Raw genomic sequence first — 14963 nt, 5'->3', positions numbered from 1 at the left:
TAAAGTCCTTTTCGCTCTAGGACGCATATTTAAGGAGATATGGGCAAAAGAAGTTTTTCATATAAAAATTTCAATTTTTTTAGGTTTTGGGTGGATTTTTCAATTTTTTTGGGGTGGTCACGAATTAAAGTCCTTTTCGCTCTAGGACGCATATTTAAGGAGATATGGGCAAAAGAAGTTTTTCATATAAAAATTTCAATTTTTGTAGGTTTTGGGTGGATTTTTCAATTTTTTGGGGGTGGTCACGAATTAAAGTCCTTTTCGCTCTAGGACGCATATTTAAGGAGATATGGGCAAAAGAAGTTTTTCATATAAAAATTTCAATTTTTTTAGGTTTTGGGTGGATTTTTCAATTTTTTGGGGGTGGTCACGAATTAAAGTCCTTTTCGCTCTAGGACGCATATTTAAGGAGATATGGGCAAAAGAAGTTTTTCATATAAAAATTTCAATTTTTTTAGGTTTTGGGTGGATTTTTCAATTTTTTGGGGGTGGTCACGAATTAAAGTCCTTTTCGCTCTAGGACGCATATTTAAGGAAATATGGGCAAAAGAAACTTTTCATATAAAAATTTCAATTTTTTTAAGTTTTGGGTGGATTTTTCAATTTTTTGGGGGTGGTCACGAATTAAAGTCCTTTTCGCTCAAGGACGCATATTTAAGGAGATATGGGCAAAATAAGTTTTTCATATAAAAATTTCAATTTTTTTAGGTTTTGGGTGGATTTTTCAATTTTTTGGGGGTGGTCACGAATTAAAGTCCTTTTCGCTGTAGGACGCATATTTAAGGAGATATGGGCAAAAGAAGTTTTTCATATAAAAATTTCATTTTTTTTAGGTTTTGGGTGGATTTTTCAATTTTTTGGGGGTGGTCACGAATTAAAGTCCTTTTCGCTCTAGGACGCATATTTAAGGAGATATGGGCAAAAGAAGTTTTTCATATAAAAATTTCAATTTTTGTAGGTTTTGGGTGGATTTTTCAATTTTTTGGGGGTGGTCACGAATTAAAGTCCTTTTCGCTCTAGGACGCATATTTAAGGAGATATGGGCAAAAGAAGTTTTTCATATAAAAATTTCAATTTTTTTAGGTTTTGGGTGGATTTTTCAATTTTTTGGGGGTGGTCACGAATTAAAGTCCTTTTCGCTCTAGGACGCATATTTAAGGAGATATGGGCAAAAGAAGTTTTTCATATAAAAATTTCAATTTTTTTAGGTTTTGGGTGGATTTTTCAATTTTTTGGGGGTGGTCACGAATTAAAGTCCTTTTCGCTCTAGGACGCATATTTAAGGAAATATGGGCAAAAGAAATTTTTCATACAAAAATTTCAATTTTTTTAGGTTTTGGGTGGATTTTTCAATTTTTTGGGGGTGGTCACAAATTAAATTCCTTTTCGTTCTAGGACGCATATTTAAGGAGATATGGGCAAAAGAAGTTTTTCATATAAAAATTTCAATTTTTTTAGGTTTTGGGTGGATTTTTCAATTTTTTGGGGGTGGTCACGAATTAAAGTCCTTTTCGCTCTAGGACGCATATTTAAGGAGATATGGGCAAAAGAAGTTTTTCATATGAAAATTTCAATTTTTTTAGGTTTTGGGTGGATTTTTCAATTTTTTGGGGGTGGTCACGAATTAAAGTCCTTTTCGCTCTAGGACGCATATTTAAGGAGATATGGGCAAAAGAAGTTTTTCATATAAAAATTTCAATTTTTGTAGGTTTTGGGTGGATTTTTCAATTTTTTGGGGGTGGTCACGAGTTAAAGTCCTTTTCGCTCTAGGACGCATATTTAAGGAGATATGGGCAAAAGAAGTTTTTCATATAAAAATTTCAATTTTTGTAGGTTTTGGGTGGATTTTTCAATTTTTTGGGGGTGGTCACGAATTAAAGTCCTTTTCGCTCTAGGACGCATATTTAAGGAGATATGGGCAAAAGAAGTTTTTCATATAAAAATTTCAATTTTTGTAGGTTTTGGGTGGATTTTTCAATTTTTTGGGGGTGGTCACGAATTAAAGTCCTTTTCGCTCTAGGACGCATATTTAAGGAGATATGGGCAAAAGAAGTTTTTCATATAAAAATTTCAATTTTTTTAAGTTTTGGGTGGATTTTTCAATTTTTTGGGGGTGGTCACGAATTAAAGTCCTTTTCGCTCTAGGACGCATATTTAAGGAGATATGGGCAAAAGAAGTTTTTCATATAAAAATTTCAATTTTTTTAGGTTTTGGGTGGATTTTTCAATTTTTTTGGGGTGGTCACGAATTAAAGTCCTTTTCGCTCTAGGACGCATATTTAAGGAGATATGGGCAATAGAAGTTTTTCATATAAAAATTTCAATTTTTGTAGGTTTTGGGTGGATTTTTCAATTTTTTGGGGGTGGTCACGAATTAAAGTCCTTTTCGCTCTAGGACGCATATTTAAGGAGATATGGGCAAAAGAAGTTTTTCATATAAAAATTTCAATTTTTGTAGGTTTTGGGTGGATTTTTCAATTTTTTGGGGGTGGTCACGAATTAAAGTCCTTTTCGCTCTAGGACGCATATTTAAGGAGATATGGGCAAAAGATGTTTTTCATATAAAAATTGAAATTTTTTTAGGTTTTGGGTGGATTTTTCAATTTTTTGGGGGTGGTCACGAATTAAAGTCCTTTTCGCTCTAGGACGCATATTTAAGGAGATATGGGCAAAAGAAGTTTTTCATATAAAAATTTAAATTTTTTTAGGTTTTGGGTGGATTTTTCAATTTTTTGGGGGTGGTCACGAATTAAAGTCCTTTTCGCTCTAGGACGCATATTTAAGGAGATATGGGCAAAAGAAGTTTTTCATATAAAAATTTAAATTTTTTTAGGTTTTGGGTGGATTTTTCAATTTTTTGGGGGTGGTCACGAATTAAAGTCCTTTTCGCTCTAGGACGCATAATTAAGGAGATATGGGCAAAAGAAGTTTTTCATATAAAAATTTAAATTTTTTTAGGTTTTGGGTGGATTTTTCAATTTTTTGGGGGTGGTCACGAATTAAAGTCCTTTTCGCTCTAGGACGCATATTTAAGGAGATATGGGCAAAAGAAGTTTTTCATATAAAAATTTAAATTTTTTTAGGTTTTGGGTGGATTTTTCAATTTTTTGGGGGTGGTCACGAATTAAAGTCCTTTTCGCTCTAGGACGCATATTTAAGGAGATATGGGCAAAAGAAGTTTTTCATATAAAAATTTCAATTTTTTTAGGTTTTGGGTGGATTTTTCAATTTTTTAGGGGTGGTCACGAATTAAAGTCCTTTTCGCTCTAGGACGCATATTTAAGGAGATATGGGCAAAAGAAGTTTTTCATAAAAAAATGTAAATTTTTTTAGGTTTTGGGTGGATTTTTAAATTTTTTGGGGGTGGTCACGAATTAAAGTCCTTTTCGCTCTAGGACGCATATTTAAGGAGATATGGGCAAAAGAAGTTTTTCATATAAAAATTTCAATTTTTTTTAGGTTTTGGGTGGATTTTTCAATTTTTTGGGGGTGGTCACGAATTAAAGTCCTTTTCGCTCTAGGACGCATATTTAAGGAGATATGGGCAAAAGAAGTTTTTCATATAAAAATTTCAATTTTTTTAGGTTTTGGGTGGATTTTTCAATTTTTTGGGGGTGGTCACGAATTAAAGTCCTTTTCGCTCTAGGACGCATATTTAAGGAGATATGGGCAAAAGAAGTTTTTCATATAAAAATTTCAAGTTTTTTAGGTTTTGGGTGGATTTTTCAATTTTTTGGGGGTGGTCACGAATTAAAATCCTTTTCGCTCTAGGACGCATATTTAAGGAGATATGGGCAAAAGAAGTTTTTCATATAAAAATTTCAATTTTTGTAGGTTTTGGGTGGATTTTTCAATTTTTTGGGGGTGGTCACGAATTAAAGTCCTTTTCGCTCTAGGACGCATATTTAAGGAGATATGGGCAAAAGAAGTTTTTCATATAAAAATTTAAATTTTTTTAGGTTTTGGGTGGATTTTTCAATTTTTTGGGGGTGGTCACGAATTAAAGTCCTTTTCGCTCTAGGACGCATATTTAAGGAGATATGGGCAAAAGAAGTTTTTCATATAAAAATTTCAATTTTTGTAGGTTTTGGGTGGATTTTTCAATTTTTTGGGGGTGGTCACGAATTAAAGTCCTTTTCGCTCTAGGACCCATATTTAAGGAGATATGGGCAAAAGAAGTTTTTCATATAAAAATGTCAATTTTTTTAGGTTTTGGGTGGATTTTTCAATTTTTTGGGGGTGGTCACGAATTAAAGTCCTTTTCGCTCTAGGACGCATATTTAAGGAGATATGGGCAAAAGAAGTTTTTCATATAAAAATTTCAATTTTTTTAGGTTTTGGGTGGATGTTTCAATTTTTTGGGGGTGGTCACGAATTAAAGTCCTTTTCGCTCTAGGACGCATATTTAAGGAGATATGGGCAAAAGAAGTTTTTCATATAAAAATTTCAAATTTTTTAGGTTTTGGGTGGATTTTTCAATTTTTTGGGGGTGGTCACGAATTAAAGTCCTTTTCGCTCTAGGACGCATATTTAAGGAGATATGGGCAAAAGAAGTTTTTCATATAAAAATTTAAATTTTTTTAGGTTTTGGGTGGATTTTTCAATTTTTTGGGGGTGGTCACGAATTAAAGTCCTTTTCGCTCTAGGACGCATATTTAAGGAGATATGGGCAAAAGAAGTTTTTCATATAAAAATTTCAATTTTTTTAGGTTTTGGGTGGATTTTTCAATTTTTTGGTGGTGGTCACGAATTAAAGTCCTTTTCGCTCTAGGTCGCATATTTAAGGAGATATGGGCAAAAGAAGTTTTTCATATAAAAATTTAAATTTTTTTAGGTTTTGGGTGGATTTTTCAATTTTTTGGGGGTGGTCACGAATTAAAGTCCTTTTCGCTCTAGGACGCATATTTAAGGAGATATGGGCAAAAGAAGTTTTTCATATAAAAATTTCAATTTTTGTAGGTTTTGGGTGGATTTTTCAATTTTTTGGGGGTGGTCACGAATTAAAGTCCTTTTCGCTCTAGGACGCATATTTAAGGAGATGTGGGCAAAAGAAGTTTTTCATATAAAAATTTAAATTTTTTTAGGTTTTGGGTGGATTTTTCAATTTTTTGGGGGTGGTCACGAATTAAAGTCCTTTTCGCTCTAGGACGCATATTTAAGGAGATATGGGCAAAAGAAGTTTTTCATATAAAAATTTCAATTTTTTTAGGTTTTGGGTGGATTTTTCAATTTTTTGGGGGTGGTCACGAATTAAAGTCCTTTTCGCTCTAGGACGCATATTTAAGGAGATATGGGCAAAAGAAGTTTTTCATATAAAAATTTTTATTTTTTTAGGTTTTGGGTGGATTTTTCAATTTTTTGGGGGTGGTCACGAATTAAAGTCCTTTTCGCTCTAGGACGCATATTTAAGGAGATATGGGCAAAAGAAGTTTTTCATATAAAAATTTCAATTTTTTTAGGTTTTGGGTGGATTTTTCAATTTTTTGGGGGTGGTCACGAATTAAAGTCCTTTTCGCTCTAGGACGCATATTTAAGGAGATATGGGCAAAAGAAGTTTTTCATATAAAAATTTCAATTTTTGTAGGTTTTGGGTGGATTTTTCAATTTTTTGGGGGTGGTCACGAATTAAAGTCCTTTTCGCTCTAGGACGCATATTTAAGGAGATATGGGCAAAAGAAGTTTTTCATATAAAAATTTCAATTTTTTTAGGTTTTGGGTGGATTTTTCAATTTTTGGGGGTGGTCACGAATTAAAGTCCTATTCGCTCTAGGACGCATATTTAAGGAGATATGGACAAAAGAAGTTTTTCATATAAAAATTTAAATTTTTTTAGGTTTTGGGTGGATTTTTCAATTTTTTGGGGGTGGTCACGAATTAAAGTCCTTTTCGCTGTAGGACGCATATTTAAGGAGATATGGGCAAAAGAAGTTTTTCATATAAAAATTTCAATTTTTTTAGGTTTTGGGTGGATTTTTCAATTTTTTGGGGGTGGTCACGAATTAAAGTCCTTTTCGCTCTAGGACGCATATTTAAGGAGATATGGGCAAAAGAAGTTTTTCATATAAAAATTTTAATTTTTTTAGGTTTTGGGTGGATTTTTCAATTTTTTGGGGGTGGTCACGAATTAAAGTCCTTTTCGCTCTAGGACGCATATTTAAGGAGATATGGGCAAAATAAGTTTTTCATATAAAAATTTAAATTTTTTTAGGTTTTGGGTGGATTTTTCAATTTTTTGGGGGTGGTCACGAATTAAAGTCCTTTTCGCTCTAGGACGCATATTTAAGGAGATATGGGCAAAAGAAGTTTTTCATATAAAAATTTCAATTTTTGTAGGTTTTGGGTGGATTTTTCAATTTTTTGGGGGTGGTCACGAATTAAAGTCCTTTTCGCTCTAGGACGCATATTTAAGGAGATATGGGCAAAAGAAGTTTTTCATATATCAATTTCAATTTTTGTAGGTTTTGGGTGGATTTTTCAATTTTTTGGGGGTGGTCACGAATTAAAGTCCTTTTCGCTCTAGGACGCATATTTAAGGAGATATGGGCAAAAGAAGTTTTTCATATAAAAATTTCAATTTTTTTAGGTTTTGGGTGGATTTTTCAATTTTTTGGGGGTGGTCACGAATTAAAGTCCTTTTCGCTCTAGGACGCATATTTAAGGAGATATGGGCAAAAGAAGTTTTTCATATAAAAATTTCAATTTTTGTAGGTTTTGGGTGGATTTTTCAATTTTTTGGGGGTGGTCACGAATTAAAGTCCTTTTCGCTCTAGGACGCATATTTAAGGAGATATGGGCAAAAAAAGTTTTTCATATAAAAATGTAAATTTTTTTAGGTTTTGGGTGGATTTTTCAATTTTTTGGGGGTGGTCACGAATTAAAGTCCTTTTCGCTCTAGGACGCATATTTAAGGAGATATGGGCAAAAGAAGTTTTTCATATAAAAATTTAAATTTTTTTAGGTTTTGGGTGGATTTTTCAATTTTTTGGGGGTGGTCACGAATTAAAGTCCTTTTCGCTCTAGGACGCATATTTAAGGAGATATGGGCAAAAGAAGTTTTTCATATAAAAATTTTTATTTTTTTAGGTTTTGGGTGGATTTTTCAATTTTTTGGGGGTGGTCACGAATTAAAGTCCTTTTCGCTCTAGGACGCATATTTAAGGAGATATGGGCAAAAGAAGTTTTTCATATAAAAATTTCAATTTTTGTAGGTTTTGGGTGGATTTTTCAATTTTTTGGGGGTGGTCACGAATTAAAGTCCTTTTCGCTCTAGGACGCATATTTAAGGAGATATGGGCAAAAGAAGTTTTTCATATAAAAATTTAAATTTTTTTAGGTTTTGGGTGGATTTTTCAATTTTTTGGGGGTGGTCACGAATTAAAGTCCTTTTCGCTCTAGGACGCATATTTAAGGAGATATGGGCAAAAGAAGTTTTTCATATAAAAATTTCTATTTTTTTAGGTTTTGGGTTTTGGGTGGATTTTTCAATTTTTTGGGGGTGGTCACGAATTAAAGTCCTTTTCGCTCTAGGACGCATATTTAAGGAGATATGGGCAAAAGAAGTTTTTCATATAAAAATTTAAATTTTTTTAGGTTTTGGGTGGATTTTTCAATTTTTTGGGGGTGGTCACGAATTAAAGTCCTTTTCGCTCTAGGACGCATATTTAAGGAGATATGGGCAAAAGAAGTTTTTCATATAAAAATTTCAATTTTTTTAGGTTTTGGGTGGATTTTTCAATTTTTTGGGGGTGGTCACGAATTAAAGTCCTTTTCGCTCTAGGACGCATATTTAAGGAGATATGGGCAAAAGAAGTTTTTCATTTAAAAATTTCAATTTTTTTAGGTTTTGGGTGGATTTTTCAATTTTTTGGGGGTGGTCACGAATTAAAGTCCTTTTCGCTCTAGGACGCATATTTAAGGAGATATGGGCAAAAGAAGTTTTTCATATAAAAATTTCAATGTTTTTAGGTTTTGGGTGGATTTTTCAATTTTTTGGGGGTGGTCACGAATTAAAGTCCTTTTCGCTCTAGGACGCATATTTAAGGAGATATGGGCAAAAGAAGTTTTTCATATAAAAATTTCAATTTTTTTAGGTTTTGGGTGGATTTTTCAATTTTTTGGGGGTGGTCACGAATTAAAGTCCTTTTCGCTCTAGGACGCATATTTAAGGAGATATGGGCAAAAGAAGTTTTTCATATATCAATTTCAATTTTTGTAGGTTTTGGGTGGATTTTTCAATTTTTTGGGGGTGGTCACGAATTAAAGTCCTTTTCGCTCTAGGACGCATATTTAAGGAGATATGGGCAAAAGAAGTTTTTCATATAAAAATTTAAATTTTTTTAGGTTTTGGGTGGATTTTTCAATTTTTTGGGGGTGGTCACGAATTAAAGTCCTTTTCGCTCTAGGACGCATATTTAAGGAGATATGGGCAAAAGAAGTTTTTCATATAAAAATTTCAATTTTTGTAGGTTTTGGGTGGATTTTTCAATTTTTTGGGGGTGGTCACGAATTAAAGTCCTTTTCGCTCTAGGACGCATATTTAAGGAGATATGGGCAAAAAAAGTTTTTCATATAAAAATGTAAATTTTTTTAGGTTTTGGGTGGATTTTTCAATTTTTTGGGGGTGGTCACGAATTAAAGTCCTTTTCGCTCTAGGACGCATATTTAAGGAGATATGGGCAAAAGAAGTTTTTCATATAAAAATTTAAATTTTTGTAGGTTTTGGGTGGATTTTTCAATTTTTTGGGGGTGGTCACGAATTAAAGTCCTTTTCGCTCTAGGACGCATATTTAAGGAGATATGGGCAAAAGAAGTTTTTCATATAAAAATTTTTATTTTTTTAGGTTTTGGGGGGATTTTTCAATTTTTTGGGGGTGGTCACGAATTAAAGTCCTTTTCGCTCTAGGACGCATATTTAAGGAGATATGGGCAAAAGAAGTTTTTCATATAAAAATTTCAATTTTTGTAGGTTTTGGGTGGATTTTTCAATTTTTTGGGGGTGGTCACGAATTAAAGTCCTTTTCGCTCTAGGACGCATATTTAAGGAGATATGGGCAAAAGAAGTTTTTCATATAAATATTTCAATTTTTTTAGGTTTTGGGTTTTGGGTGGATTTTTCAATTTTTTGGGGGTGGTCACGAATTAAAGTCCTTTTCGCTCTAGGACGCATATTTAAGGAGATATGGGCAAAAGAAGTTTTTCATATAAAAATTTCAATTTTTTTAGGTTTTGGGTTTTGGGTGGATTTTTCAATTTTTTGGGGGTGGTCACGAATTAAAGTCCTTTTCGCTCTAGGACGCATATTTAAGGAGATATGGGCAAAAGAAGTTTTTCATATAAAAATTTAAATTTTTTTAGGTTTTGGGTGGATTTTTCAATTTTTTGGGGGTGGTCACGAATTAAAGTCCTTTTCGCTCTAGGACGCATATTTAAGGATATATGGGCAAAAGAAGTTTTTCATATAAAAATTTCAATTTTTTTAGGTTTTGGGTGGATTTTTCAATTTTTTGGGGGTGGTCACGAATTAAAGTCCTTTTCGCTCTAGGACGCATATTTAAGGAGATATGGGCAAAAGAAGTTTTTCATATAAAAATTTCAATTTTTTTAGGTTTTGGGTGGATTTTTCAATTTTTTGGGGGTGGTCACGAATTAAAGTCCTTTTCGCTCTAGGACGCATATTTAAGGAGATATGGGCAAAAGAAGTTTTTCATATAAAAATTTCAATTTTTTTAGGTTTTGGGTGGATTTTTCAATTTTTTGGGGGTGGTCACGAATTAAAGTCCTTTTCGCTCTAGGACGCATATTTAAGGAGATATGGGCAAAAGAAGTTTTTCATATAAAAATTTCAATGTTTTTAGGTTTTGGGTGGATTTTTCAATTTTTTGGGGGTGGTCACGAATTAAAGTCCTTTTCGCTCTAGGACGCATATTTAAGGAGATATGGGCAAAAGAAGTTTTTCATATAAAAATTTCAATTTTTTTAGGTTTTGGGTGGATTTTTCAATATTTTGGGGGTGGTCACGAATTAAAGTCCTTTTCGCTCTAGGACGCATATTTAAGGAGATATGGGCAAAAGAAGTTTTTCATATAAAAATTTCAATTTTTTTAGGTTTTGGGTGGATTTTTCAATTTTTTGGGGGTGGTCACGAATTAAAGTCCTTTTCGCTCTAGGACGCATATTTAAGGAGATATGGGCAAAAGAAGTTTTTCATATAAAAATTTAAATTTTTTTAAGGTTTTGGGTGGATTTTTCAATTTTTTGGGGGTGGTCACGAATTAAAGTCCTTTTCGCTCTAGGACGCATATTTAAGGAGATATGGGCAAAAGAAGTTTTTCATATAAAAATTTAAATTTTTTTAAGGTTTTGGGTGGATTTTTCAATTTTTTGGGGGTGGTCACGAATTAAAGTCCTTTTCGCTCTAGGACGCATATTTAAGGAGATATGGGCAAAAGAAGTTTTTCATATAAAAATTTCAATTTTTTTAGGTTTTGGGTGGATTTTTCAATTTTTTGGGGGTGGTCACGAATTAAAGTCCTTTTCGCTCTAGGACGCATATTTAAGGAGATATGGGCAAAAGAAGTTTTTCATATAAAAATTTAAATTTTTTTAGGTTTTGGGTGGATTTTTCAATTTTTTGGGGGTGGTCACGAATTAAAGTCCTTTTCGCTCTAGGACGCATATTTAAGGAGATATGGGCAAAAGAAGTTTTTCATATAAAAATTTAAATTTTTTTAGGTTTTGGGTGGATTTTTCAATTTTTTGGGGGTCGTCACGAATTAAAGTCCTTTTCGCTCTAGGACGCATATTTAAGGAGATATGGGCAAAAGAAGTTTTTCATATAAAAATTTCAATTTTTTTAGGTTTTGGGTGGATTTTTCAATTTTTTAGGGGTGGTCACGAATTAAAGTCCTTTTCGCTCTAGGACGCATATTTAAGGAGATATGGGCAAAAGAAGTTTTTCATAAAAAAATGTAAATTTTTTTAGGTTTTGGGTGGATTTTTAAATTTTTTGGGGGTGGTCACGAATTAAAGTCCTTTTTGCTCTAGGACGCATATTTAAGGAGATATGGGCAAAAGAAGTTTTTCATATAAAAATTTCAATTTTTTTAGGTTTTGGGTGGATTTTTCAATTTTTTGGGGGTGGTCACGAATTAAAGTCCTTTTCGCTCTAGGACGCATATTTAAGGAGATATGGGCAAAAGAAGTTTTTCATATAAAAATTTCAATTTTTTTTAGGTTTTGGGTGGATTTTTCAATTTTTTGGGGGTGGTCACGAATTAAAGTCCTTTTCGCTCTAGGACGCATATTTAAGGAGATATGGGCAAAAGAAGTTTTTCATATAAAAATTTCAATTTTTTTAGGTTTTGGGTGGATTTTTCAATTTTTTGGGGGTGGTCACGAATTAAAGTCCTTTTCGCTCTAGGACGCATATTTAAGGAGATATGGGCAAAAGAAGTTTTTCATATAAAAATTTCAATTTTTGTAGGTTTTGGGTGGATTTTTCAATTTTTTGGGGGTGGTCACGAATTAAAGTCCTTTTCGCTCTAGGACGCATATTTAAGGAGATATGGGCAAAAGAAGTTTTTCATATAAAAATTTCAAATTTTTTAGGTTTTGGGTGGATTTTTCAATTTTTTGGGGGTGGTCACGAATTAAAGTCCTTTTCGCTCTAGGACGCATATTTAAGGAGATATGGGCAAAAGAAATTTTTCATATAAAAATTTCAATTTTTTTAGGTTTTGGGTGGATTTTTCAATTTTTTGGGGGTGGTCACGAATTAAAGTCCTTTTCGCTCTAGGACGCATATTTAAGGAGATATGGGCAAAAGAAGTTTTTCATATAAAAATTTCAATTTTTTTAGGTTTTGGGTGGATTTTTCAATTTTTTGGTGGTGGTCACGAATTAAAGTCCTTTTCGCTCTAGGACGCATATTTAAGGAGATATGGGCAAAAGAAGTTTTTCATATAAAAATTTAAATTTTTTTAGGTTTTGGGTGGATTTTTCAATTTTTTGGGGGTGGTCACGAATTAAAGTCCTTTTCGCTCTAGGACGCATATTTAAGGAGATATGGGCAAAAGAAGTTTTTCATATAAAAATTTCAATTTTTGTAGGTTTTGGGTGGATTTTCAATTTTTTGGGGGTGGTCACGAATTAAAGTCCTTTTCGCTCTAGGACGCATATTTAAGGAGATATGGGCAAAAGAAGTTTTTCATATAAAAATTTCAATTTTTTTAGGTTTTGGGTGGATTTTTCAATTTTTTGGGGGTGGTCACGAATTAAAGTCCTTTTCGCTCTAGGACGCATATTTAAGGAGATATGGGCAAAAGAAGTTTTTCATATAAAAATTTCAATTTTTTTAGGTTTTGGGTGGATTTTTCAATTTTTTGGGGGTGGTCACGAATTAAAGTCCTTTTCGCTCTAGGACGCATATTTAAGGAGATATGGGCAAAAGAAGTTTTTCATATAAAAATTTAAATTTTTGTAGGTTTTGGGTGGATTTTTCAATTTTTTGGGGGTGGTCACGAATTAAAGTCCTTTTCGCTCTAGGACGCATATTTAAGGAGATATGGGCAAAAGAAGTTTTTCATATAAAAATTTAAATTTTTGTAGGTTTTGGGTGGATTTTTCAATTTTTTGGGGGTGGTCACGAATTAAAGTCCTTTTCGCTCTAGGACGCATATTTAAGGAGATATGGGCAAAAGAAGTTTTTCATATAAAAATTTCAATTTTTTTAGGTTTTGGGTGGATTTTTCAATTTTTTGGGGGTGGTCACGAATTAAAGTCCTATTCGCTCTAGGACGCATATTTAAGGAGATATGGACAAAAGAAGTTTTTCATATAAAAATTTAAATTTTTTTAGGTTTTGGGTGGATTTTTCAATTTTTTGGGGGTGGTCACGAATTAAAGTCCTTTTCGCTCTAGGACGCATATTTAAGGAGATATGGGCAAAAGAAGTTTTTCATATAAAAATTTCAATTTTTTTAGGATTTGGGTGGATTTTTCAATTTTTTGGGGGTGGTCACGAATTAAAGTCCTTTTCGCTCTAGGACGCATATTTAAGGAGATATGGGCAAAAGAAGTTTTTCATATAAAAATTTTAATTTTTTTAGGTTTTGGGTGGATTTTTCAATTTTTTGGGGGTGGTCACGAATTAAAGTCCTTTTCGCTCTAGGACGCATATTTAAGGAGATATGGGCAAAAGAAGTTTTTCATATAAAAATTTAAATTTTTTTAGGTTTTGGGTGGATTTTTCAATTTTTTGGGGGTGGTCACGAATTAAAGTCCTTTTCGCTCTAGGACGCATATTTAAGGAGATATGGGCAAAAGAAGTTTTTCATATAAAAATTTCAATTTTTTTAGGTTTTGGGTGGATTTTTCAATTTTTTGGGGGTGGTCACGAATTAAAGTCCTTTTCGCTCTAGGACGCATATTTAAGGAGATATGGGCAAAAGAAGTTTTTCATATATCAATTTCAATTTTTGTAGGTTTTGGGTGGATTTTTCAATTTTTTGGGGGTGGTCACGAATTAAAGTCCTTTTCGCTCTAGGACGCATATTTAAGGAGATATGGGCAAAAGAAGTTTTTCATATATCAATTTCAATTTTTGTAGGTTTTGGGTGGATTTTTCAATTTTTTGGGGGTGGTCACGAATTAAAGTCCTTTTCGCTCTAGGACGCATATTTAAGGAGATATGGGCAAAAGAAGTTTTTCATATAAAAATTTCAATTTTTGTAGGTTTTGGGTGGATTTTTCAATTTTTTGGGGGTGGTCACGAATTAAAGTCCTTTTCGCTCTAGGACGCATATTTAAGGAGATATGGGCAAAAGAAGTTTTTCATATAAAAATTTAAATTTTTTTAGGTTTTGGGTGGATTTTTCAATTTTTTGGGGGTGGTCACGAATTAAAGTCCTTTTCGCTCTAGGACGCATATTTAAGGAGATATGGGCAAAAGAAGTTTTTCATATAAAAATTTCAATTTTTTTAGGTTTTGGGTGGATTTTTCAATTTTTTGGGGGTGGTCACGAATTAAAGTCCTTTTCGCTCTAGGACGCATATTTAAGGAGATATGGGCAAAAGAAGTTTTTCATATAAAAATTTTTATTTTTTTGGGTTTTGGGTGGATTTTTCAATTTTTTGGGGGTGGTCACGAATTAAAGTCCTTTTCGCTCTAGGACGCATATTTAAGGAGATATGGGCAAAAGAAGTTTTTCATATAAAAATTTCAATTTTTGTAGGTTTTGGGTGGATTTTTCAATTTTTTGGGGGTGGTCACGAATTAAAGTCCTTTTCGCTCTAGGACGCATATTTAAGGAGATATGGGCAAAAGAAGTTTTTCATATAAAAATTTCAATTTTTGTAGGTTTTGGGTGGATTTTTCAATTTTTTGGGGGTGGTCACGAATTAAAGTCCTTTTCGCTCTAGGACGCATATTTAAGGAGATATGGGCAAAAGAAGTTTTTCATATAAAAATATCAATTTTTTTAGGTTTTGGGTGGATTTTTCAATTTTTTGGGGGTGGTCACGAATTAAAGTCCTATTCGCTCTAGGACGCATATTTAAGGAGATATGGACAAAAGAAGTTTTTCATATAAAAATTTAAATTTTTTTAGGTTTTGGGTGGATTTTTCAATTTTTTGGGGGTGGTCACGAATTAAAGTCCTTTTCGCTCTAGGACGCATATTTAAGGAGATATGGGCAAAAGAAGTTTTTCATATAAAAATTTCAATTTTTTTAGGTTTTGGGTGGATTTTTCAATTTTTTGGGGGTGGTCACGAATTAAAGTCCTTTTCGCTCTAGGACGCATATTTAAGGAGATATGGGCAAAAGAAGTTTTTCATATAAAAATTTTAATTTTTTTAGGTTTTGGGTGGATTTTTCAATTTTTTGGGGGTGGTCACGAATTAAAGTCCTTTTCGCTCTAGGACGCATATTTAAGGAGATATGGGCAAAAGAAGTTTTTCATATAA

The sequence above is a fragment of the Haematobia irritans genome, chromosome 3 (genome assembly GCF_050003625.1).
Source record: "Haematobia irritans isolate KBUSLIRL chromosome 3, ASM5000362v1, whole genome shotgun sequence".
NCBI lineage: Eukaryota > Metazoa > Arthropoda > Insecta > Diptera > Muscidae > Haematobia > Haematobia irritans.
This window is presented reverse-complemented; position numbering follows the sequence as displayed.